Source organism: Tubulanus polymorphus, chromosome 11 (assembly GCF_964204645.1).
Source record: "Tubulanus polymorphus chromosome 11, tnTubPoly1.2, whole genome shotgun sequence".
In the NCBI taxonomy this organism is placed as follows: domain Eukaryota; kingdom Metazoa; phylum Nemertea; class Palaeonemertea; order Tubulaniformes; family Tubulanidae; genus Tubulanus; species Tubulanus polymorphus.
Window position 1 is genome coordinate 7,771,591 of NC_134035.1, and position 20,811 is coordinate 7,792,401.

The window sequence follows — 20,811 nt, forward strand, 5'->3', positions numbered from 1 at the left end:
AGGATCGGCGTTGAATAAGGCGGAGGAAACTATGAGAACAGCTACTTAGCAACACAATCTGTGACGTCACATTACCAGAAAACATCCAATCTTCTATCTAACAAAGTATCGATTTGGGAATATATCTGCGACAACAAAATTTTGACGGCTTCGTTCAACTAATGGCGAAAACAAACAAGCAAATAAACAAACAAATAAACGGCTGTTTGCGAGTGCTTTTAATTTTTGAAATAAATCGAGCAAAATTTGAAAAAAGTCTACAGCACCCGGTATTCCCAGGCGGTCACCCATCCAAGTACTAACCGGGCCCGACGTTGCTTAACTTCGGTGATCGGACGAGAACCGGTGCTTTCAACGTGGTATGGCCGTAGACAACAAAACGTATCAATCTAACCGTTTTGATATTACCTTCTCGATAGGATCGCCACCTCAGCGAGGCATCCACTTTTTATGTCTCTTTTAACACAGTTTCAATTGCTCAACTGATAAAACCAGGTACAATTATCCATTCGCTCCATCGAAAGATGTAGAAACAAACGCCTTTCCCTTCGCTCAAGGATCGGCGTTGAATAAGGCGGAGGAAACTATGAGAACAGCTACTTAGCAAAACAATCTGTGACGTCACATTACCAGAAAACATCCAATCTTCTATCTCTAACAAAGTATCGATTTGGGAATATATCTGCGACAACAAAATTTTGACGGCTTCGTTCAACTAATGGCGAAAACGAACAAGCAAATAAACAAACAAATAAACGGCTGTTTACGAGTGCTTTTAATTTTTGAAATAAATCGAGCAAAATTTGAAAAAAGTCTACAGCACCCGGTATTCCCAGGCGGTCACCCATCCAAGTACTAACCGGGCCCGACGTTGCTTAACTTCGGTGATCGGACGAGAACCGGTGCTTTCAACGTGGTATGGCCGTAGACAACAAAACGTATCAATCTAACCGTTTTGATATTACCTTCTCGATAGGATCGCCACCTCAGCGAGGCATCCACATTTTATGTCTCTTTTAACACAGTTTCAATTGCTCAACTGATAAAACCAGGTACAATTATCCATTCGCTCCATCGAAAGATGTAGAAACAAACGCCTTTCCCTTCGCTCAAGGATCGGCGTTGAATAAGGCGGAGGAAACTATGAGAACAGCTACTTAGCAACACAATCTGTGACGTCACATTACCAGAAAACATCCAATCTTCTATCCAACAAAGTATCGATTTGGGAATATATCTGCGACAACAAAATTTTGACAGCTTCGTTCAACTAATGGCGAAAACAAACAAGCAAATAAACAAACAAATAAACGGCTGTTTGCGAGTGCTTTTGATTTTTGAAATAAATCGAGCAAAATTTGAAAAAAGTCTACAGCACCCGGTATTCCCAGGCGGTCACCCATCCACGTACTAACCGGGCCCGACGGTGCTTAACTTCGGTGATCGGACGAGAACCGGTGCTTTCAACGTGGTATGGCCGTAGACAACAAAACGTATAAATCTAACCGTTTTGATATTACCTTCTCGATAGGATCGCCACCTCAGCGAGGCATCCACTTTTTATGTCTCTTTTAACACAGTTTCAATTGCTCAACTGATAAAACCAGGTACAATTATCCATTCGCTCCATCGAAAGATGTAGAAACAAACGCCTTTCCCTTCGCTCAAGGATCGGCGTTGAATAAGGCGGAGGAAACTATGAGAACAGCTACTTAGCAACACAATCTGTGACGTCACATTACCAGAAAACATCCAATCTTCTATCTAACAAAGTATCGATTTGGGAATATATCTGCGACAACAAAATTTTGACGGCTTCGTTCAACTAATGGCGAAAACAAACAAGCAAATAAACAAACAAATAAACGGCTGTTTGCGAGTGCTTTTAATTTTTGAAATAAATCGAGCAAAATTTGAAAAAAGTCTACAGCACCAGGTATTCCCAGGCGGTCACCCATCCAAGTACTAACCGGGCCCGACGTTGCTTAACTTCGGTGATCGGACGAGAACCGGTGCTTTCAACGTGGTATGGCCGTAGACAACAAAACGGATAAATCTAACCATTTTGATATTACCTTCTCGATAGGATCGCCACCTCAGCGAGGCATCCACTTTTTATGTCTCTTTTAACACAGTTTCAATTGCTCAACTGATAAAACCAGGTACAATTATCCATTCGCTCCATCGAAAGATGTAGAAACAAACGCCTTTCCCTTCGCTCAAGGATCGGCGTTGAATAAGGCGGATGAAACTATGAGAACAGCTACTTAGCAACACAATCTGTGACGTCACATTACCAGAAAACATCCAATCTTCTATCTCTAACAAAGTACCGATTTGGGAATATATCTGCGACAACAAAATTTTGACACCTTCGTTCAACTAATGGCGTAAACAAACAAGCAAATAAACAAACAAATAAACGGCTGTTTGCGAGTGCTTTTAATTTTTGAAATAAATCGAGCAAAATTTGAAAAAAGTCTACAGCACCCGGTATTCCCAGGCGGTCACCCATCCAAGTACTAACCGGGCCCGACGTTGCTTAACTTCGGTGATCGGACGAGAACCGGTGCTTTCAGCGTGGTATGGCCGTAGACAACAAAACGTATAAATCTAACCGTTTTGATATAACCTTCTCGATAGGATCGCCACCTCAGCGAGGCATCCACTTTTTATGTCTCTTTTAACACAGTTTCAATTGCTCAACTGATAAAACCAGGTACAATTATCCATTCGCTCCATCGAAAGATGTAGAAACAAACGCCTTTCCCTTCGCTCAAGGATCGGCGTTGAATAAGGCGGAGGAAACTATGAGAACAGCTACTTAGCAACACAATCTGTGACGTCACATTACCAGAAAACATCCAATCTTCTATCTCTAACAAAGTATCGATTTGGGAATATATCTGCGACAACAAAATTTTGACGGCTTCGTTCAACTAATGGCGAAAACGAACAAGCAAATAAACAAACAAATAAACGGCTGTTTGCGAGTGCTTTTAATTTTTGAAATAAATCGAGCAAAATTTGAAAAAAGTCTACAGCACCCGGTATTCCCAGGCGGTCACCCATCCAAGTACTAACCGGGCCCGTCGTTGCTTAACTTCGGTGATCGGACGAGAACCGGTGCTTTCAACGTGGTATGGCCGTAGACAACAAAACGTATGAATCTAACCGTTTTGATATTACCTTCTCGATAGGATCGCCACCTCAGCGAGGCATCCACTTTTTATGTCTCTTTTAACACAGTTTCAATTGCTCAACTGATAAAACCAGGTACAATTATCCATTCGCTCCATCGAAAGATGTAGAAACAAACGCCTTTCCCTTCGCTCAAGGATCGGCGTTGAATAAGGCGGAGGAAACTATGAGAACAGCTACTTAGCAAAACAATCTGTGACGTCACATTACCAGAAAACATCCAATCTTCTATCTCTAACAAAGTATCGATTTGGGAATATATCTGCGACAACAAAATTTTGACGGCTTCGTTCAACTAATGGCGAAAACGAACAAGCAAATAAACAAACAAATAAACGGCTGTTTACGAGTGCTTTTAATTTTTGAAATAAATCGAGCAAAATTTGAAAAAAGTCTACAGCACCCGGTATTCCCAGGCGGTCACCCATCCAAGTACTAACCGGGCCCGACGTTGCTTAACTTCGGTGATCGGACGAGAACCGGTGCTTTCAACGTGGTATGGCCGTAGACAACAAAACGTATCAATCTAACCGTTTTGATATTACCTTCTCGATAGGATCGCCACCTCAGCGAGGCATCCACTTTTTATGTCTCTTTTAACACAGTTTCAATTGCTCAACTGATAAAACCAGGTACAATTATCCATTCGCTCCATCGAAAGATGTAGAAACAAACGCCTTTCCCTTCGCTCAAGGATCGGCGTTGAATAAGGCGGAGGAAACTATGAGAACAGCTACTTAGCAACACAATCTGTGACGTCACATTACCAGAAAACATCCAATCTTCTATCCAACAAAGTATCGATTTGGGAATATATCTGCGACAACAAAATTTTGACGGCTTCGTTCAACTAATGGCGAAAACGAACAAGCAAATAAACAAACAAATAAACGGCTGTTTGCGAGTGCTTTTAATTTTTGAAATAAATCGAGCAAAATTTGAAAAAAGTCTACAGCACCAGGTATTCCCAGGCGGTCACCCATCCAAGTACTAACCGGGCCCGACGTTGCTTAACTTCGGTGATCGGACGAGAACCGGTGCTTTCAACGTGGTATGGCCGTAGACAACAAAACGTATAAATCTAACCGTTTTGATATTACCTTCTCGATAGGATCGCCACCTCAGCGAGGCATCCACTTTTTATGTCTCTATTAACACAGTTTCAATTGCTCAACTGATAAAACCAGGTACAATTATCCATTCGCTCCATCGAAAGATGTAGAAACAAACGCCTTTCCCTTCGCTCAAGGATCGGCGTTGAATAAGGCGGATGAAACTATGAGAACAGCTACTTAGCAACACAATCTGTGACGTCACATTACCAGAAAACATCCAATCTTCTATCTCTAACAAAGTACCGATTTGGGAATATATCTGCGACAACAAAATTTTGACACCTTCGTTCAACTAATGGCGTAAACAAACAAGCAAATAAACAAACAAATAAACGGCTGTTTGCGAGTGCTTTTAATTTTTGAAATAAATCGAGCAAAATTTGAAAAAAGTCTACAGCACCCGGTATTCCCAGGCGGTCACCCATCCAAGTACTAACCGGGCCCGACGTTGCTTAACTTCGGTGATCGGACGAGAACCGGTGCTTTCAACGTGGTATGGCCGTAGACAACAAAACGTATCAATCTAACCGTTTTGATATTACCTTCTCGATAGGATCGCCACCTCAGCGAGGCATCCACTTTTTATGTCTCTTTTAACACAGTTTCAATTGCTCAACTGATAAAACCAGGTACAATTATCCATTCGCTCCATCGAAAGATGTAGAAACAAACGCCTTTCCCTTCGCTCAAGGATCGGCGTTGAATAAGGCGGAGGAAACTATGAGAACAGCTACTTAGCAACACAATCTGTGACGTCACATTACCAGAAAACATCCAATCTTCTATCTAACAAAGTATCGATTTGGGAATATATCTGCGACAACAAAATTTTGACGGCTTCGTTCAACTAATGGCGAAAACGAACAAGCAAATAAACAAACAAATAAACGGCTGTTTGCGAGTGCTTTTAATTTTTGAAATAAATCGAGCAAAATTTGAAAAAAGTCTACAGCACCCGGTATTCCCAGGCGGTCACCCATCCAAGTACTAACCGGGCCCGACGTTGCTTAACTTCGGTGATCGGACGAGAACCGGTGCTTTCAACGTGGTATGGCCGTAGACAACAAAACGTATGAATCTAACCGTTTTGATATTACCTTCTCGATAGGATCGCCACCTCAGCGAGGCATCCACTTTTTATGTCTCTTTTAACACAGTTTCAATTGCTCAACTGATAAAACCAGGTACAATTATCCATTCGCTCCATCGAAAGATGTAGAAACAAACGCCTTTCCCTTCGCTCAAGGATCGGCGTTGAATAAGGCGGAGGAAACTATGAGAACAGCTACTTAGCAACACAATCTGTGACGTCACATTACCAGAAAACATCCAATCTTCTATCTCTAACAAAGTATCGATTTGGGAATATATCTGCGACAACAAAATTTTGACGGCTTCGTTCAACTAATGGCGAAAACGAACAAGCAAATAAACAAACAAATAAACGGCTGTTTGCGAGTGCTTTTAATTTTTGAAATAAATCGAGCAAAATTTGAAAAAAGTCTACAGCACCCGGTATTCCCAGGCGGTCACCCATCCAAGTACTAACCGGGCCCGACGTTGCTTAACTTCGGTGATCGGACGAGAACCGGTGCTTTCAACGTGGTATGGCCGTAGACAACAAAACGTATGAATCTAACCGTTTTGATATTACCTTCTCGATAGGATCGCCACCTCAGCGAGGCATCCACTTTTTATGTCTCTTTTAACACAGTTTCAATTGCTCAACTGATAAAACCAGGTACAATTATCCATTCGCTCCATCGAAAGATGTAGAAACAAACGCCTTTCCCTTCGCTCAAGGATCGGCGTTGAATAAGGCGGAGGAAACTATGAGAACAGCTACTTAGCAACACAATCTGTGATGTCACATTACAAGAAAACATCCAATCTTCTATCTAACAAAGTATCGATTTGGGAATATATCTGCGACAACAAAATTTTGACAGCTTCGTTCAACTAATGGCGAAAACGAACAAGCAAATAAACAAACAAATAAACGGCTGTTTGCGAGTGCTTTTAATTTTTGAAATAAATCGAGCAAAATTTGAAAAAAGTCTACAGCACCCGGTATTCCCAGGCGGTCACCCATCCAAGTACTAACCGGGCCCGACGTTGCTTAACTTCGGTGATCGGACGAGAACCGGTGCTTTCAACGTGGTATGGCCGTAGACAACAAAACGTATCAATCTAACCGTTTTGATATTACCTTCTCGATAGGATCGCAACCTCAGCGAGGCATCCACTTTTTATGTCTCTTTTAACACAGTTTCAATTGCTCAACTGATAAAACCAGGTACAATTATCCATTCGCTCCATCGAAAGATGTAGAAACAAACGCCTTTCCCTTCGCTCAAGGATCGGCGTTGAATAAGGCGGAGGAAACTATGAGAACAGCTACTTAGCAACACAATCTGTGACGTCACATTACCAGAAAACATCCAATCTTCTATCTAACAAAGTATCGATTTGGGAATATATCTGCGACAACAAAATTTTGACGGCTTCGTTCAACTAATGGCGAAAACAAACAAGCAAATAAACAAACAAATAAACGGCTGTTTGCGAGTGCTTTTAATTTTTGAAATAAATCGAGCAAAATTTGAAAAAAGTCTACAGCACCCGGTATTCCCAGGCGGTCACCCATCCAAGTACTAACCGGGCCCGACGTTGCTTAACTTCGGTGATCGGACGAGAACCGGTGCTTTCAACGTGGTATGGCCGTAGACAACAAAACGTATGAATCTAACCGTTTTGATATTACCTTCTCGATAGGATCGCCACCTCAGCGAGGCATCCACTTTTTATGTCTCTTTTAACACAGTTTCAATTGCTCAACTGATAAAACCAGGTACAATTATCCATTCGCTCCATCGAAAGATGTAGAAACAAACGCCTTTCCCTTCGCTCAAGGATCGGCGTTGAATAAGGCGGAGGAAACTATGAGAACAGCTACTTAGCAAAACAATCTGTGACGTCACATTACCAGAAAACATCCAATCTTCTATCTCTAACAAAGTATCGATTTGGGAATATATCTGCGACAACAAAATTTTGACGGCTTCGTTCAACTAATGGCGAAAACGAACAAGCAAATAAACAAACAAATAAACGGCTGTTTACGAGTGCTTTTAATTTTTGAAATAAATCGAGCAAAATTTGAAAAAAGTCTACAGCACCCGGTATTCCCAGGCGGTCACCCATCCAAGTACTAACCGGGCCCGACGTTGCTTAACTTTGGTGATCGGACGAGAACCGGTGCTTTCAACGTGGTATGGCCGTAGACAACAAAACGTATGAATCTAACCGTTTTGATATTACCTTCTCGATAGGATCGCCACCTCAGCGAGGCATCCACTTTTTATGTCTCTTTTAACACAGTTTCAATTGCTCAACTGATAAAACCAGGTACAATTATCCATTCGCTCCATCGAAAGATGTAGAAACAAACGCCTTTCCCTTCGCTCAAGGATCGGCGTTGAATAAGGCGGAGGAAACTATGAGAACAGCTACTTAGCAACACAATCTGTGACGTCACATTACCAGAAAACATCCAATCTTCTATCTCTAACAAAGTATCGATTTGGGAATATATCTGCGACAACAAAATTTTGACGGCTTCGTTCAACTAATGGCGAAATCGAACAAGCAAATAAACAAACAAATAAACGGCTGTTTGCGAGTGCTTTTAATTTTTGAAATAAATCGAGCAAAATTTGAAAAAAGTCTACAGCACCCGGTATTCCCAGGCGGTCACCCATCCAAGTACTAACCGGGCCCGACGTTGCTTAACTTCGGTGATCGGACGAGAACCGGTGCTTTCAACGTGGTATGGCCGTAGACAACAAAACGTATGAATCTAACCGTTTTGATATTACCTTCTCGATAGGATCGCCACCTCAGCGAGGCATCCACTTTTTATGTCTCTTTTAACACAGTTTCAATTGCTCAACTGATAAAACCAGGTACAATTATCCATTCGCTCCATCGAAAGATGTAGAAACAAACGCCTTTCCCTTCGCTCAAGGATCGGCGTTGAATAAGGCGGAGGAAACTATGAGAACAGCTACTTAGCAACACAATCTGTGACGTCACATTACCAGAAAACATCCAATCTTCTATCTCTAACAAAGTATCGATTTGGGAATATATCTGCGACAACAAAATTTTGACGGCTTCGTTCAACTAATGGCGAAAACGAACAAGCAAATAAACAAACAAATAAACGGCTGTTTACGAGTGCTTTTAATTTTTGAAATAAATCGAGCAAAATTTGAAAAAAGTCTACAGCACCCGGTATTCCCAGGCGGTCACCCATCCAAGTACTAACCGGGCCCGACGTTGCTTAACTTCGGTGATCGGACGAGAACCGGTGCTTTCAACGTGGTATGGCCGTAGACAACAAAACGTATGAATCTAACCGTTTTGATATTACCTTCTCGATAGGATCGCCACCTCAGCGAGGCATCCACTTTTTATGTCTCTTTTAACACAGTTTCAATTGCTCAACTGATAAAGCCAGGTACAATTATCCATTCGCTCCATCGAAAGATGTAGAAACAAACGCCTTTCCCTTCGCTCAAGGATCGGCGTTGAATAAGGCGGAGGAAACTATGAGAACAGCTACTTAGCAACACAATCTGTGACGTCACATTACCAGAAAACATCCAATCTTCTATCTCTAACAAAGTATCGATTTGGGAATATATCTGCGACAACAAAATTTTGACGGCTTCGTTCAACTAATGGCGAAAACGAACAAGCAAATAAACAAACAAATAAACGGCTGTTTGCGAGTGCTTTTAATTTTTGAAATAAATCGAGCAAAATTTGAAAAAAGTCTACAGCACCCGGTATTCCCAGGCGGTCACCCATCCAAGTACTAACCGGGCCCGACGTTGCTTAACTTCGGTGATCGGACGAGAACCGGTGCTTTCAACGTGGTATGGCCGTAGACAACAAAACGTATGAATCTAACCGTTTTGATATTACCTTCTCGATAGGATCGCCACCTCAGCGAGGCATCCACTTTTTATGTCTCTTTTAACACAGTTTCAATTGCTCAACTGATAAAACCAGGTACAATTATCCATTCGCTCCATCGAAAGATGTAGAAACAAACGCCTTTCCCTTCGCTCAAGGATCGGCGTTGAATAAGGCGGAGGAAACTATGAGAACAGCTACTTAGCAACACAATCTCTGACGTCACATTACCAGAAAACATCCAATCTTCTATCTCTAACAAAGTATCGATTTGGGAATATATCTGCGACAACAAAATTTTGACGGCTTCGTTCAACTAATGGCGAAAACGAACAAGCAAATAAACAAACAAATAAACGGCTGTTTGCGAGTGCTTTTAATTTTTGAAATAAATCGAGCAAAATTTGAAAAAAGTCTACAGCACCCGGTATTCCCAGGCGGTCACCCATCCAAGTACTAACCGGGCCCGACGTTGCTTAACTTCGGTGATCGGACGAGAACCGGTGCTTTCAACGTGGTATGGCCGTAGACAACAAAACGTATGAATCTAACCGTTTTGATATTACCTTCTCGATAGGATCGCCACCTCAGCGAGGCATCCACTTTTTATGTCTCTTTTAACACAGTTTCAATTGCTCAACTGATAAAACCAGGTACAATTATCCATTCGCTCCATCGAAAGATGTAGAAACAAACGCCTTTCCCTTCGCTCAAGGATCGGCGTTGAATAAGGCGGAGGAAACTATGAGAACAGCTACTTAGCAACACAATCTGTGATGTCACATTACCAGAAAACATCCAATCTTCTATCTAACAAAGTATCGATTTGGGAATATATCTGCGACAACAAAATTTTGACAGCTTCGTTCAACTAATGGCGAAAACGAACAAGCAAATAAACAAACAAATAAACGGCTGTTTGCGAGTGCTTTTAATTTTTGAAATAAATCGAGCAAAATTTGAAAAAAGTCTACAGCACCCGGTATTCCCAGGCGGTCACCCATCCAAGTACTAACCGGGCCCGACGTTGCTTAACTTCGGTGATCGGACGAGAACCGGTGCTTTCAACGTGGTATGGCCGTAGACAACAAAACGTATCAATCTAACCGTTTTGATATTACCTTCTCGATAGGATCGCAACCTCAGCGAGGCATCCACTTTTTATGTCTCTTTTAACACAGTTTCAATTGCTCAACTGATAAAACCAGGTACAATTATCCATTCGCTCCATCGAAAGATGTAGAAACAAACGCCTTTCCCTTCGCTCAAGGATCGGCGTTGAATAAGGCGGAGGAAACTATGAGAACAGCTACTTAGCAACACAATCTGTGACGTCACATTACCAGAAAACATCCAATCTTCTATCTAACAAAGTATCGATTTGGGAATATATCTGCGACAACAAAATTTTGACGGCTTCGTTCAACTAATGGCGAAAACAAACAAGCAAATAAACAAACAAATAAACGGCTGTTTGCGAGTGCTTTTAATTTTTGAAATAAATCGAGCAAAATTTGAAAAAAGTCTACAGCACCCGGTATTCCCAGGCGGTCACCCATCCAAGTACTAACCGGGCCCGACGTTGCTTAACTTCGGTGATCGGACGAGAACCGGTGCTTTCAACGTGGTATGGCCGTAGACAACAAAACGTATGAATCTAACCGTTTTGATATTACCTTCTCGATAGGATCGCCACCTCAGCGAGGCATCCACTTTTTATGTCTCTTTTAACACAGTTTCAATTGCTCAACTGATAAAACCAGGTACAATTATCCATTCGCTCCATCGAAAGATGTAGAAACAAACGCCTTTCCCTTCGCTCAAGGATCGGCGTTGAATAAGGCGGAGGAAACTATGAGAACAGCTACTTAGCAAAACAATCTGTGACGTCACATTACCAGAAAACATCCAATCTTCTATCTCTAACAAAGTATCGATTTGGGAATATATCTGCGACAACAAAATTTTGACGGCTTCGTTCAACTAATGGCGAAAACGAACAAGCAAATAAACAAACAAATAAACGGCTGTTTACGAGTGCTTTTAATTTTTGAAATAAATCGAGCAAAATTTGAAAAAAGTCTACAGCACCCGGTATTCCCAGGCGGTCACCCATCCAAGTACTAACCGGGCCCGACGTTGCTTAACTTCGGTGATCGGACGAGAACCGGTGCTTTCAACGTGGTATGGCCGTAGACAACAAAACGTATGAATCTAACCGTTTTGATATTACCTTCTCGATAGGATCGCCACCTCAGCGAGGCATCCACTTTTTATGTCTCTTTTAACACAGTTTCAATTGCTCAACTGATAAAACCAGGTACAATTATCCATTCGCTCCATCGAAAGATGTAGAAACAAACGCCTTTCCCTTCGCTCAAGGATCGGCGTTGAATAAGGCGGAGGAAACTATGAGAACAGCTACTTAGCAACACAATCTGTGACGTCACATTACCAGAAAACATCCAATCTTCTATCCAACAAAGTATCGATTTGGGAATATATCTGCGACAACAAAATTTTGACAGCTTCGTTCAACTAATGGCGAAAACAAACAAGCAAATAAACAAACAAATAAACGGCTGTTTACGAGTGCTTTTAATTTTTGAAATAAATCGAGCAAAATTTGAAAAAAGTCTACAGCACCCGGTATTCCCAGGCGGTCACCCATCCAAGTACTAACCGGGCCCGACGTTGCTTAACTTCGGTGATCGGACGAGAACCGGTGCTTTCAACGTGGTATGGCCGTAGACAACAAAACGTATCAATCTAACCGTTTTGATATTACCTTCTCGATAGGATCGCCACCTCAGCGAGGCATCCACTTTTTATGTCTCTTTTAACACAGTTTCAATTGCTCAACTGATAAAACCAGGTACAATTATCCATTCGCTCCATCGAAAGATGTAGAAACAAACGCCTTTCCCTTCGCTCAAGGATCGGCGTTGAATAAGGCGGAGGAAACTATGAGAACAGCTACTTAGCAACACAATCTGTGACGTCACATTACCAGAAAACATCCAATCTTCTATCTCTAACAAAGTATCGATTTGGGAATATATCTGCGACAACAAAATTTTGACGGCTTCGTTCAACTAATGGCGAAATCGAACAAGCAAATAAACAAACAAATAAACGGCTGTTTGCGAGTGCTTTTAATTTTTGAAATAAATCGAGCAAAATTTGAAAAAAGTCTACAGCACCCGGTATTCCCAGGCGGTCACCCATCCAAGTACTAACCGGGCCCGACGTTGCTTAACTTCGGTGATCGGACGAGAACCGGTGCTTTCAACGTGGTATGGCCGTAGACAACAAAACGTATCAATCTAACCGTTTTGATATTACCTTCTCGATAGGATCGCCACCTCAGCGAGGCATCCACTTTTTATGTCTCTTTTAACACAGTTTCAATTGCTCAACTGATAAAACCAGGTACAATTATCCATTCGCTCCATCGAAAGATGTAGAAACAAACGCCTTTCCCTTCGCTCAAGGATCGGCGTTGAATAAGGCGGAGGAAACTATGAGAACAGCTACTTAGCAACACAATCTGTGACGTCACATTACCAGAAAACATCCAATCTTCTATCTCTAACAAAGTATCGATTTGGGAATATATCTGCGACAACAAAATTTTGACGGCTTCGTTCAACTAATGGCGAAAACGAACAAGCAAATAAACAAACAAATAAACGGCTGTTTACGAGTGCTTTTAATTTTTGAAATAAATCGAGCAAAATTTGAAAAAAGTCTACAGCACCCGGTATTCCCAGGCGGTCACCCATCCAAGTACTAACCGGGCCCGACGTTGCTTAACTTCGGTGATCGGACGAGAACCGGTGCTTTCAACGTGGTATGGCCGTAGACAACAAAACGTATGAATCTAACCGTTTTGATATTACCTTCTCGATAGGATCGCCACCTCAGCGAGGCATCCACTTTTTATGTCTCTTTTAACACAGTTTCAATTGCTCAACTGATAAAGCCAGGTACAATTATCCATTCGCTCCATCGAAAGATGTAGAAACAAACGCCTTTCCCTTCGCTCAAGGATCGGCGTTGAATAAGGCGGAGGAAACTATGAGAACAGCTACTTAGCAACACAATCTGTGACGTCACATTACCAGAAAACATCCAATCTTCTATCTCTAACAAAGTATCGATTTGGGAATATATCTGCGACAACAAAATTTTGACGGCTTCGTTCAACTAATGGCGAAAACGAACAAGCAAATAAACAAACAAATAAACGGCTGTTTGCGAGTGCTTTTAATTTTTGAAATAAATCGAGCAAAATTTGAAAAAAGTCTACAGCACCCGGTATTCCCAGGCGGTCACCCATCCAAGTACTAACCGGGCCCGACGTTGCTTAACTTCGGTGATCGGACGAGAACCGGTGCTTTCAACGTGGTATGGCCGTAGAAAACAAAACGTATGAATCTAACCGTTTTGATATTACCTTCTCGATAGGATCGCCACCTCAGCGAGGCATCCACTTTTTATGTCTCTTTTAACACAGTTTCAATTGCTCAACTGATAAAACCAGGTACAATTATCCATTCGCTCCATCGAAAGATGTAGAAACAAACGCCTTTCCCTTCGCTCAAGGATCGGCGTTGAATAAGGCGGAGGAAACTATGAGAACAGCTACTTAGCAACACAATCTGTGACGTCACATTACCAGAAAACATCCAATCTTCTATCTCTAACAAAGTATCGATTTGGGAATATATCTGCGACAACAAAATTTTGACGGCTTCGTTCAACTAATGGCGAAAACGAACAAGCAAATAAACAAACAAATAAACGGCTGTTTGCGAGTGCTTTTAATTTTTGAAATAAATCGAGCAAAATTTGAAAAAAGTCTACAGCACCCGGTATTCCCAGGCGGTCACCCATCCAAGTACTAACCGGGCCCGACGTTGCTTAACTTCGGTGATCGGACGAGAACCGGTGCTTTCAACGTGGTATGGCCGTAGACAACAAAACGTATGAATCTAACCGTTTTGATATTACCTTCTCGATAGGATCGCCACCTCAGCGAGGCATCCACTTTTTATGTCTCTTTTAACACAGTTTCAATTGCTCAACTGATAAAACCAGGTACAATTATCCATTCGCTCCATCGAAAGATGTAGAAACAAACGCCTTTCCCTTCGCTCAAGGATCGGCGTTGAATAAGGCGGAGGAAACTATGAGAACAGCTACTTAGCAACACAATCTGTGACGTCACATTACCAGAAAACATCCAATCTTCTATCTCTAACAAAGTATCGATTTGGGAATATATCTGCGACAACAAAATTTTGACGGCTTCGTTCAACTAATGGCGAAAACGAACAAGCAAATAAACAAACAAATAAACGGCTGTTTACGAGTGCTTTTAATTTTTGAAATAAATCGAGCAAAATTTGAAAAAAGTCTACAGCACCCGGTATTCCCAGGCGGTCACCCATCCAAGTACTAACCGGGCCCGACGTTGCTTAACTTCGGTGATCGGACGAGAACCGGTGCTTTCAACGTGGTATGGCCGTAGACAACAAAACGTATCAATCTAACCGTTTTGATATTACCTTCTCGATAGGATCGCCACCTCAGCGAGGCATCCACTTTTTATGTCTCTTTTAACACAGTTTCAATTGCTCAACTGATAAAACCAGGTACAATTATCCATTCGCTCCATCGAAAGATGTAGAAACAAACGCCTTTCCCTTCGCTCAAGGATCGGCGTTGAATAAGGCGGAGGAAACTATGAGAACAGCTACTTAGCAACACAATCTGTGATGTCACATTACCAGAAAACATCCAATCTTCTATCTCTAACAAAGTATCGATTTGGGAATATATCTGCGACAACAAAATTTTGACGGCTTCGTTCAACTAATGGCGAAAACGAACAAGCAAATAAACAAACAAATAAACGGCTGTTTGCGAGTGCTTTTAATTTTTGAAATAAATCGAGCAAAATTTGAAAAAAGTCTACAGCACCCGGTATTCCCAGGCGGTCACCCATCCAAGTACTAACCGGGCCCGACGTTGCTTAACTTCGGTGATCGGACGAGAACCGGTGCTTTCAACGTGGTATGGCCGTAGACAACAAAACGTATCAATCTAACCGTTTTGATATTACCTTCTCGATAGGATCGCCACCTCAGCGAGGCATCCACTTTTTATGTCTCTTTTAACACAGTTTCAATTGCTCAACTGATAAAACCAGGTACAATTATCCATTCGCTCCATCGAAAGATGTAGAAACAAACGCCTTTCCCTTCGCTCAAGGATCGGCGTTGAATAAGGCGGAGGAAACTATGAGAACAGCTACTTAGCAACACAATCTGTGACGTCACATTACCAGAAAACATCCAATCTTCTATCTCTAACAAAGTATCGATTTGGGAATATATCTGCGACAACAAAATTTTGACGGCTTCGTTCAACTAATGGCGAAAACGAACAAGCAAATAAACAAACAAATAAACGGCTGTTTACGAGTGCTTTTAATTTTTGAAATAAATCGAGCAAAATTTGAAAAAAGTCTACAGCACCCGGTATTCCCAGGCGGTCACCCATCCAAGTACTAACCGGGCCCGACGTTGCTTAACTTCGGTGATCGGACGAGAACCGGTGCTTTCAACGTGGTATGGCCGTAGACAACATAACGTATCAATCTAACCGTTTTGATATTACCTTCTCGATAGGATCGCCACCTCAGCGAGGCATCCACTTTTTATGTCTCTTTTAACACAGTTTCAATTGCTCAACTGAATAAACCAGGTACAATTATCCATTCGCTCCATCGAAAGATGTAGAAACAAACGCCTTTCCCTTCGCTCAAGGATCGGCGTTGAATAAGGCGGAGGAAACTATGAGAACAGCTACTTAGCAACACAATCTGTGACGTCACATTACCAGAAAACATCCAATCTTCTATCTAACAAAGTATCGATTTGGGAATATATCTGCGACAACAAAATTTTGACAGCTTCGTTCAACTAATGGCGAAAACAAACAAGCAAATAAACAAACAAATTAACGGCTGTTTGCGAGTGCTTTTAATTTTTGAAATAAATCGAGCAAAATTTGAAAAAAGTCTACAGCACCCGGTATTCCCAGGCGGTCACCCATCCAAGTACTAACCGGGCCCGACGTTGCTTAACTTCGGTGATCGGACGAGAACCGGTGCTTTCAACGTGGTATGGCCGTAGACAACAAAACGTATAAATCTAACCGTTTTGATATTACCTTCTCGATAGGATCGCCACCTCAGCGAGGCATCCACTTTTTATGTCTCTTTTAACACAGTTTCAATTGCTCAACTGATAAAACCAGGTACAATTATCCATTCGCTCCATCGAAAGATGTAGAAACAAACGCCTTTCCCTTCGCTCAAGGATCGGCGTTGAATAAGGCGGAGGAAACTATGAGAACAGCTACTTAGCAACACAATCTGTGATGTCACATTACCAGAAAACATCCAATCTTCTATCTAACAAAGTATCGATTTGGGAATATATCTGCGACAACAAAATTTTGACAGCTTCGTTCAACTAATGGCGAAAACGAACAAGCAAATAAACAAACAAATAAACGGCTGTTTGCGAGTGCTTTTAATTTTTGAAATAAATCGAGCAAAATTTGAAAAAAGTCTACAGCACCCGGTATTCCCAGGCGGTCACCCATCCAAGTACTAACCGGGCCCGACGTTGCTTAACTTCGGTGATCGGACGAGAACCGGTGCTTTCAACGTGGTATGGCCGTAGACAACAAAACGTATCAATCTAACCGTTTTGATATTACCTTCTCGATAGGATCGCAACCTCAGCGAGGCATCCACTTTTTATGTCTCTTTTAACACAGTTTCAATTGCTCAACTGATAAAACCAGGTACAATTATCCATTCGCTCCATCGAAAGATGTAGAAACAAACGCCTTTCCCTTCGCTCAAGGATCGGCGTTGAATAAGGCGGAGGAAACTATGAGAACAGCTACTTAGCAACACAATCTGTGACGTCACATTACCAGAAAACATCCAATCTTCTATCTAACAAAGTATCGATTTGGGAATATATCTGCGACAACAAAATTTTGACGGCTTCGTTCAACTAATGGCGAAAACAAACAAGCAAATAAACAAACAAATAAACGGCTGTTTGCGAGTGCTTTTAATTTTTGAAATAAATCGAGCAAAATTTGAAAAAAGTCTACAGCACCCGGTATTCCCAGGCGGTCACCCATCCAAGTACTAACCGGGCCCGACGTTGCTTAACTTCGGTGATCGGACGAGAACCGGTGCTTTCAACGTGGTATGGCCGTAGACAACAAAACGTATGAATCTAACCGTTTTGATATTACCTTCTCGATAGGATCGCCACCTCAGCGAGGCATCCACTTTTTATGTCTCTTTTAACACAGTTTCAATTGCTCAACTGATAAAACCAGGTACAATTATCCATTCGCTCCATCGAAAGATGTAGAAACAAACGCCTTTCCCTTCGCTCAAGGATCGGCGTTGAATAAGGCGGAGGAAACTATGAGAACAGCTACTTAGCAAAACGATCTGTGACGTCACATTACCAGAAAACATCCAATCTTCTATCTCTAACAAAGTATCGATTTGGGAATATATCTGCGACAACAAAATTTTGACGGCTTCGTTCAACTAATGGCGAAAAGGAACAAGCAAATAAACAAACAAATAAACGGCTGTTTACGAGTGCTTTTAATTTTTGAAATAAATCGAGCAAAATTTGAAAAAAAGTCTACAGCACCCGGTATTCCCAGGCGGTCACCCATCCAAGTACTAACCGGGCCCGACGTTGCTTAACTTCGGTGATCGGACGAGAACCGGTGCTTTCAACGTGGTATGGCCGTAGACAACAAAACGTATAAATCTAACCGTTTTGATATTACCTTCTCGATAGGATCGCCACCTCAGCGAGGCATCCACTTTTTATGTCTCTTTTAACACAGTTTCAATTGCTCAACTGATAAAACCAGGTACAATTATCCATTCGCTCCATCGAAAGATGTAGAAACAAACGCCTTTCCCTTCGCTCAAGGATCGGCGTTGAATAAGGCGGAGGAAACTATGAGAACAGCTACTTAGCAACACAATCTGTCCCGTCACATTACCAGAAAACATCCAATCTTCTATCTAACAAAGTATCGATTTGGGAATATATCTGCGACAACAAAATTTTGACGGCTTCGTTCAACTAATGGCGAAAACAAACAAGCAAATAAACAAACAAATAAACGGCTGTTTGCGAGTGCTTTTAATTTTTGAAATAAATCGAGCAAAATTTGAAAAAAGTCTACAGCATCAGGTATTCCCAGGCGGGAACCCATCCAAGTACTAACCGGGCCCGACGTTGCTTAACTTCGGTGATCGGACGAGAACCGGTGCTTTCAACGTGGTATGGCCGTAGACAACAAAACGTATGAATCTAACCGTTTTGATATTACCTTCTCGATAGGATCGCCACCTCAGCGAGGCATCCACTTTTTATGTCTCTTTTAACACAGTTTCAATTGCTCAACTGATAAAACCAGGTACAATTATCCATTCGCTCCATCGAAAGATGTAGAAACAAACGCCTTTCCCTTCGCTCAAGGATCGGCGTTGAATAAGGCGGATGAAACTATGAGAACAGCTACTTAGCAACACAATCTGTGACGTCACATTACCAGAAAACATCCAATCTTCTATCTCTAACAAAGTATCGATTTGGGAATATATCTGCGACAACAAAATTTTGACGGCTTCGTTCAACTAATGGCGAAAACGAACAAGCAAATAAACAAACAAATAAACGGCTGTTTACGAGTGCTTTTAATTTTTGAAATAAATCGAGCAAAATTTGAAAAAAAGTCTACAGCACCCGGTATTCCCAGGCGGTCACCCATCCAAGTACTAACCGGGCCCGACGTTGCTTAACTTCGGTGATCGGACGAGAACCGGTGCTTTCAACGTGGTATGGCCGTAGACAACAAAACGTATCAATCTAACCGTTTTGATATTACCTTCTCGATAGGATCGCCACCTCAGCGAGGCATCCACTTTTTATGTCTCTTTTAACACAGTTTCAATTGCTCAACTGATAAAACCAGGTACAATTATCCATTCGCTCCATCGAAAGATGTAGAAACAAACGCCTTTCCCTTCGCTCAAGGATCGGCGTTGAATAAGGCGGAGGAAACTATGAGAACAGCTACTTAGCAACACAATCTGTGACGTCACATTACCAGAAAACATCCAATCTTCTATCTAACAAAGTATCGATTTGGGAATATATCTGCGACAACAAAATTTTGACGGCTTCGTTCAACTAATGGCGAAAACAAACAAGCAAATAAACAAACAAATAAACGGCTGTTTGCGAGTGCTTTTAATTTTTGAAATAAATCGAGCAAAATTTGAAAAAAGTCTACAGCACCCGGTATTCCCAGGCGGTCACCCATCCAAGTACTAACCGGGCCCGACGTTGCTTAACTTCGGTGATCGGACGAGAACCGGTGCTTTCAACGTGGTATGGCCGTAGACAACAAAACGTATAAATCTGACCGTTTTGATATTACCTTCTCGATAGGATCGCCACCTCAGCGAGGCATCCACTTTTTATGTCTCTTTTAACACAGTTTCAATTGCTCAACTGATAAAACCAGGTACAATTATCCATTCGCTCCATCGAAAGATGTAGAAACAAACGCCTTTCTCTTCGCTCAAGGATCGGCGTTGAATAAGGCGGAGGAAACTATGAGAACAGCTACTTAGCAACACAATCTGTGACGTCACATTACCAGAAAACATCCAATCTTCTATCTCTAACAAAGTATCGATTTGGGAATATATCTGCGACAACAAAATTTTGACGGCTTCGTTCAACTAATGGCGAAAACGAACAAGCAAATAAACAAACAAATAAACGGCTGTTTACGAGTGCTTTTAATTTTTGAAATAAATCGAGCAAAATTTGAAAAAAGTCTACAGCACCCGGTATTCCCAGGCGGTCACCCATCCAAGTACTAACCGGGCCCGACGTTGCTTAACTTCGGTGATCGGACGAGAACCGGTGCTTTCAACGTGGTATGGCCGTAGACAACAAAACGTATCAATCTAACCGTTTTGATATTACCTTCTCGATAGGATCGCCACCTCAGCGAGGCATCCACTTTTTATGTCTCTTTTAACACAGTTTCAATTGCTCAACTGATAAAACCAGGTACAATTATCCATTCGCTCCATCGAAAGATGTAGAAACAAACGCCTTTCCCTTCGCTCAAGGATCGGCGTTGAATAAGGCGGAGGAAACTATGAGAACAGCTACTTAGCAACACAATCTGTGACGTCACATTACCAGAAAACATCCAATCTTCTATCTAACAAAGTATCGATTTGGGAATATATCTGCGACAACAAAATTTTGACAGCTTCGTTCAACTAATGGCGAAAACAAACAAGCAAATAAACAAACAAATAAACGGCTGTTTGCGAGTGCTTTTAATTTTTGAA

At 41.7% G+C, this 20,811-nt stretch overlaps 37 non-coding genes across 37 annotated transcripts; all 37 read right to left on the reverse strand.

Moving 5' to 3' along the window:
* Positions 1 to 254: 254 nt before the first annotated feature.
* LOC141913786 (5S ribosomal RNA) lies at positions 255 to 373 on the reverse strand. Its single transcript, XR_012620631.1, has one exon. It is a non-coding gene; the product is annotated as a 5S ribosomal RNA (ribosomal RNA).
* Positions 374 to 811: 438 nt separating this feature from the next.
* Positions 812 to 930, reverse strand: LOC141913793 (5S ribosomal RNA). The gene has a single exon (XR_012620638.1). It is a non-coding gene; the product is annotated as a 5S ribosomal RNA (ribosomal RNA).
* A 436-nt stretch (positions 931 to 1,366) lies between these two features.
* On the reverse strand, positions 1,367 to 1,485 carry LOC141913784 (5S ribosomal RNA). The gene has a single exon (XR_012620629.1). It is a non-coding gene; the product is annotated as a 5S ribosomal RNA (ribosomal RNA).
* A 436-nt stretch (positions 1,486 to 1,921) lies between these two features.
* LOC141913649 (5S ribosomal RNA) lies at positions 1,922 to 2,040 on the reverse strand. Its single transcript, XR_012620503.1, has one exon. It is a non-coding gene; the product is annotated as a 5S ribosomal RNA (ribosomal RNA).
* A 438-nt stretch (positions 2,041 to 2,478) lies between these two features.
* LOC141913740 (5S ribosomal RNA) lies at positions 2,479 to 2,597 on the reverse strand. The gene has a single exon (XR_012620588.1). It is a non-coding gene; the product is annotated as a 5S ribosomal RNA (ribosomal RNA).
* Positions 2,598 to 3,035: 438 nt separating this feature from the next.
* Positions 3,036 to 3,154, reverse strand: LOC141913720 (5S ribosomal RNA). Its single transcript, XR_012620569.1, has one exon. It is a non-coding gene; the product is annotated as a 5S ribosomal RNA (ribosomal RNA).
* A 438-nt stretch (positions 3,155 to 3,592) lies between these two features.
* Positions 3,593 to 3,711, reverse strand: LOC141913794 (5S ribosomal RNA). The gene has a single exon (XR_012620639.1). It is a non-coding gene; the product is annotated as a 5S ribosomal RNA (ribosomal RNA).
* A 436-nt stretch (positions 3,712 to 4,147) lies between these two features.
* Positions 4,148 to 4,266, reverse strand: LOC141913768 (5S ribosomal RNA). The gene has a single exon (XR_012620614.1). It is a non-coding gene; the product is annotated as a 5S ribosomal RNA (ribosomal RNA).
* Positions 4,267 to 4,704: 438 nt separating this feature from the next.
* LOC141913795 (5S ribosomal RNA) lies at positions 4,705 to 4,823 on the reverse strand. Its single transcript, XR_012620640.1, has one exon. It is a non-coding gene; the product is annotated as a 5S ribosomal RNA (ribosomal RNA).
* A 436-nt stretch (positions 4,824 to 5,259) lies between these two features.
* Positions 5,260 to 5,378, reverse strand: LOC141913796 (5S ribosomal RNA). Its single transcript, XR_012620641.1, has one exon. It is a non-coding gene; the product is annotated as a 5S ribosomal RNA (ribosomal RNA).
* Positions 5,379 to 5,816: 438 nt separating this feature from the next.
* Positions 5,817 to 5,935, reverse strand: LOC141913797 (5S ribosomal RNA). Its single transcript, XR_012620642.1, has one exon. It is a non-coding gene; the product is annotated as a 5S ribosomal RNA (ribosomal RNA).
* A 436-nt stretch (positions 5,936 to 6,371) lies between these two features.
* LOC141913798 (5S ribosomal RNA) lies at positions 6,372 to 6,490 on the reverse strand. Its single transcript, XR_012620643.1, has one exon. It is a non-coding gene; the product is annotated as a 5S ribosomal RNA (ribosomal RNA).
* Positions 6,491 to 6,926: 436 nt separating this feature from the next.
* On the reverse strand, positions 6,927 to 7,045 carry LOC141913800 (5S ribosomal RNA). Its single transcript, XR_012620644.1, has one exon. It is a non-coding gene; the product is annotated as a 5S ribosomal RNA (ribosomal RNA).
* Positions 7,046 to 7,483: 438 nt separating this feature from the next.
* Positions 7,484 to 7,602, reverse strand: LOC141913739 (5S ribosomal RNA). The gene has a single exon (XR_012620587.1). It is a non-coding gene; the product is annotated as a 5S ribosomal RNA (ribosomal RNA).
* Positions 7,603 to 8,040: 438 nt separating this feature from the next.
* On the reverse strand, positions 8,041 to 8,159 carry LOC141913801 (5S ribosomal RNA). The gene has a single exon (XR_012620645.1). It is a non-coding gene; the product is annotated as a 5S ribosomal RNA (ribosomal RNA).
* A 438-nt stretch (positions 8,160 to 8,597) lies between these two features.
* Positions 8,598 to 8,716, reverse strand: LOC141913803 (5S ribosomal RNA). Its single transcript, XR_012620647.1, has one exon. It is a non-coding gene; the product is annotated as a 5S ribosomal RNA (ribosomal RNA).
* Positions 8,717 to 9,154: 438 nt separating this feature from the next.
* On the reverse strand, positions 9,155 to 9,273 carry LOC141913804 (5S ribosomal RNA). Its single transcript, XR_012620648.1, has one exon. It is a non-coding gene; the product is annotated as a 5S ribosomal RNA (ribosomal RNA).
* Positions 9,274 to 9,711: 438 nt separating this feature from the next.
* LOC141913805 (5S ribosomal RNA) lies at positions 9,712 to 9,830 on the reverse strand. Its single transcript, XR_012620649.1, has one exon. It is a non-coding gene; the product is annotated as a 5S ribosomal RNA (ribosomal RNA).
* Positions 9,831 to 10,266: 436 nt separating this feature from the next.
* Positions 10,267 to 10,385, reverse strand: LOC141913806 (5S ribosomal RNA). Its single transcript, XR_012620650.1, has one exon. It is a non-coding gene; the product is annotated as a 5S ribosomal RNA (ribosomal RNA).
* Positions 10,386 to 10,821: 436 nt separating this feature from the next.
* LOC141913807 (5S ribosomal RNA) lies at positions 10,822 to 10,940 on the reverse strand. Its single transcript, XR_012620651.1, has one exon. It is a non-coding gene; the product is annotated as a 5S ribosomal RNA (ribosomal RNA).
* A 438-nt stretch (positions 10,941 to 11,378) lies between these two features.
* On the reverse strand, positions 11,379 to 11,497 carry LOC141913415 (5S ribosomal RNA). Its single transcript, XR_012620282.1, has one exon. It is a non-coding gene; the product is annotated as a 5S ribosomal RNA (ribosomal RNA).
* Positions 11,498 to 11,933: 436 nt separating this feature from the next.
* On the reverse strand, positions 11,934 to 12,052 carry LOC141913416 (5S ribosomal RNA). Its single transcript, XR_012620283.1, has one exon. It is a non-coding gene; the product is annotated as a 5S ribosomal RNA (ribosomal RNA).
* Positions 12,053 to 12,490: 438 nt separating this feature from the next.
* LOC141913417 (5S ribosomal RNA) lies at positions 12,491 to 12,609 on the reverse strand. Its single transcript, XR_012620284.1, has one exon. It is a non-coding gene; the product is annotated as a 5S ribosomal RNA (ribosomal RNA).
* A 438-nt stretch (positions 12,610 to 13,047) lies between these two features.
* Positions 13,048 to 13,166, reverse strand: LOC141913418 (5S ribosomal RNA). The gene has a single exon (XR_012620285.1). It is a non-coding gene; the product is annotated as a 5S ribosomal RNA (ribosomal RNA).
* Positions 13,167 to 13,604: 438 nt separating this feature from the next.
* Positions 13,605 to 13,723, reverse strand: LOC141913733 (5S ribosomal RNA). The gene has a single exon (XR_012620582.1). It is a non-coding gene; the product is annotated as a 5S ribosomal RNA (ribosomal RNA).
* A 438-nt stretch (positions 13,724 to 14,161) lies between these two features.
* On the reverse strand, positions 14,162 to 14,280 carry LOC141913419 (5S ribosomal RNA). Its single transcript, XR_012620286.1, has one exon. It is a non-coding gene; the product is annotated as a 5S ribosomal RNA (ribosomal RNA).
* A 438-nt stretch (positions 14,281 to 14,718) lies between these two features.
* Positions 14,719 to 14,837, reverse strand: LOC141913421 (5S ribosomal RNA). The gene has a single exon (XR_012620288.1). It is a non-coding gene; the product is annotated as a 5S ribosomal RNA (ribosomal RNA).
* A 438-nt stretch (positions 14,838 to 15,275) lies between these two features.
* LOC141913422 (5S ribosomal RNA) lies at positions 15,276 to 15,394 on the reverse strand. The gene has a single exon (XR_012620289.1). It is a non-coding gene; the product is annotated as a 5S ribosomal RNA (ribosomal RNA).
* Positions 15,395 to 15,832: 438 nt separating this feature from the next.
* On the reverse strand, positions 15,833 to 15,951 carry LOC141913423 (5S ribosomal RNA). The gene has a single exon (XR_012620290.1). It is a non-coding gene; the product is annotated as a 5S ribosomal RNA (ribosomal RNA).
* A 436-nt stretch (positions 15,952 to 16,387) lies between these two features.
* Positions 16,388 to 16,506, reverse strand: LOC141913424 (5S ribosomal RNA). The gene has a single exon (XR_012620291.1). It is a non-coding gene; the product is annotated as a 5S ribosomal RNA (ribosomal RNA).
* Positions 16,507 to 16,942: 436 nt separating this feature from the next.
* LOC141913425 (5S ribosomal RNA) lies at positions 16,943 to 17,061 on the reverse strand. Its single transcript, XR_012620292.1, has one exon. It is a non-coding gene; the product is annotated as a 5S ribosomal RNA (ribosomal RNA).
* Positions 17,062 to 17,497: 436 nt separating this feature from the next.
* Positions 17,498 to 17,616, reverse strand: LOC141913426 (5S ribosomal RNA). Its single transcript, XR_012620293.1, has one exon. It is a non-coding gene; the product is annotated as a 5S ribosomal RNA (ribosomal RNA).
* A 439-nt stretch (positions 17,617 to 18,055) lies between these two features.
* On the reverse strand, positions 18,056 to 18,174 carry LOC141913427 (5S ribosomal RNA). The gene has a single exon (XR_012620294.1). It is a non-coding gene; the product is annotated as a 5S ribosomal RNA (ribosomal RNA).
* A 436-nt stretch (positions 18,175 to 18,610) lies between these two features.
* LOC141913785 (5S ribosomal RNA) lies at positions 18,611 to 18,729 on the reverse strand. Its single transcript, XR_012620630.1, has one exon. It is a non-coding gene; the product is annotated as a 5S ribosomal RNA (ribosomal RNA).
* Positions 18,730 to 19,168: 439 nt separating this feature from the next.
* Positions 19,169 to 19,287, reverse strand: LOC141913428 (5S ribosomal RNA). The gene has a single exon (XR_012620295.1). It is a non-coding gene; the product is annotated as a 5S ribosomal RNA (ribosomal RNA).
* A 436-nt stretch (positions 19,288 to 19,723) lies between these two features.
* On the reverse strand, positions 19,724 to 19,842 carry LOC141913429 (5S ribosomal RNA). Its single transcript, XR_012620296.1, has one exon. It is a non-coding gene; the product is annotated as a 5S ribosomal RNA (ribosomal RNA).
* Positions 19,843 to 20,280: 438 nt separating this feature from the next.
* On the reverse strand, positions 20,281 to 20,399 carry LOC141913430 (5S ribosomal RNA). Its single transcript, XR_012620297.1, has one exon. It is a non-coding gene; the product is annotated as a 5S ribosomal RNA (ribosomal RNA).
* Between the last annotated feature and the right edge of the window lie 412 nt (positions 20,400 to 20,811).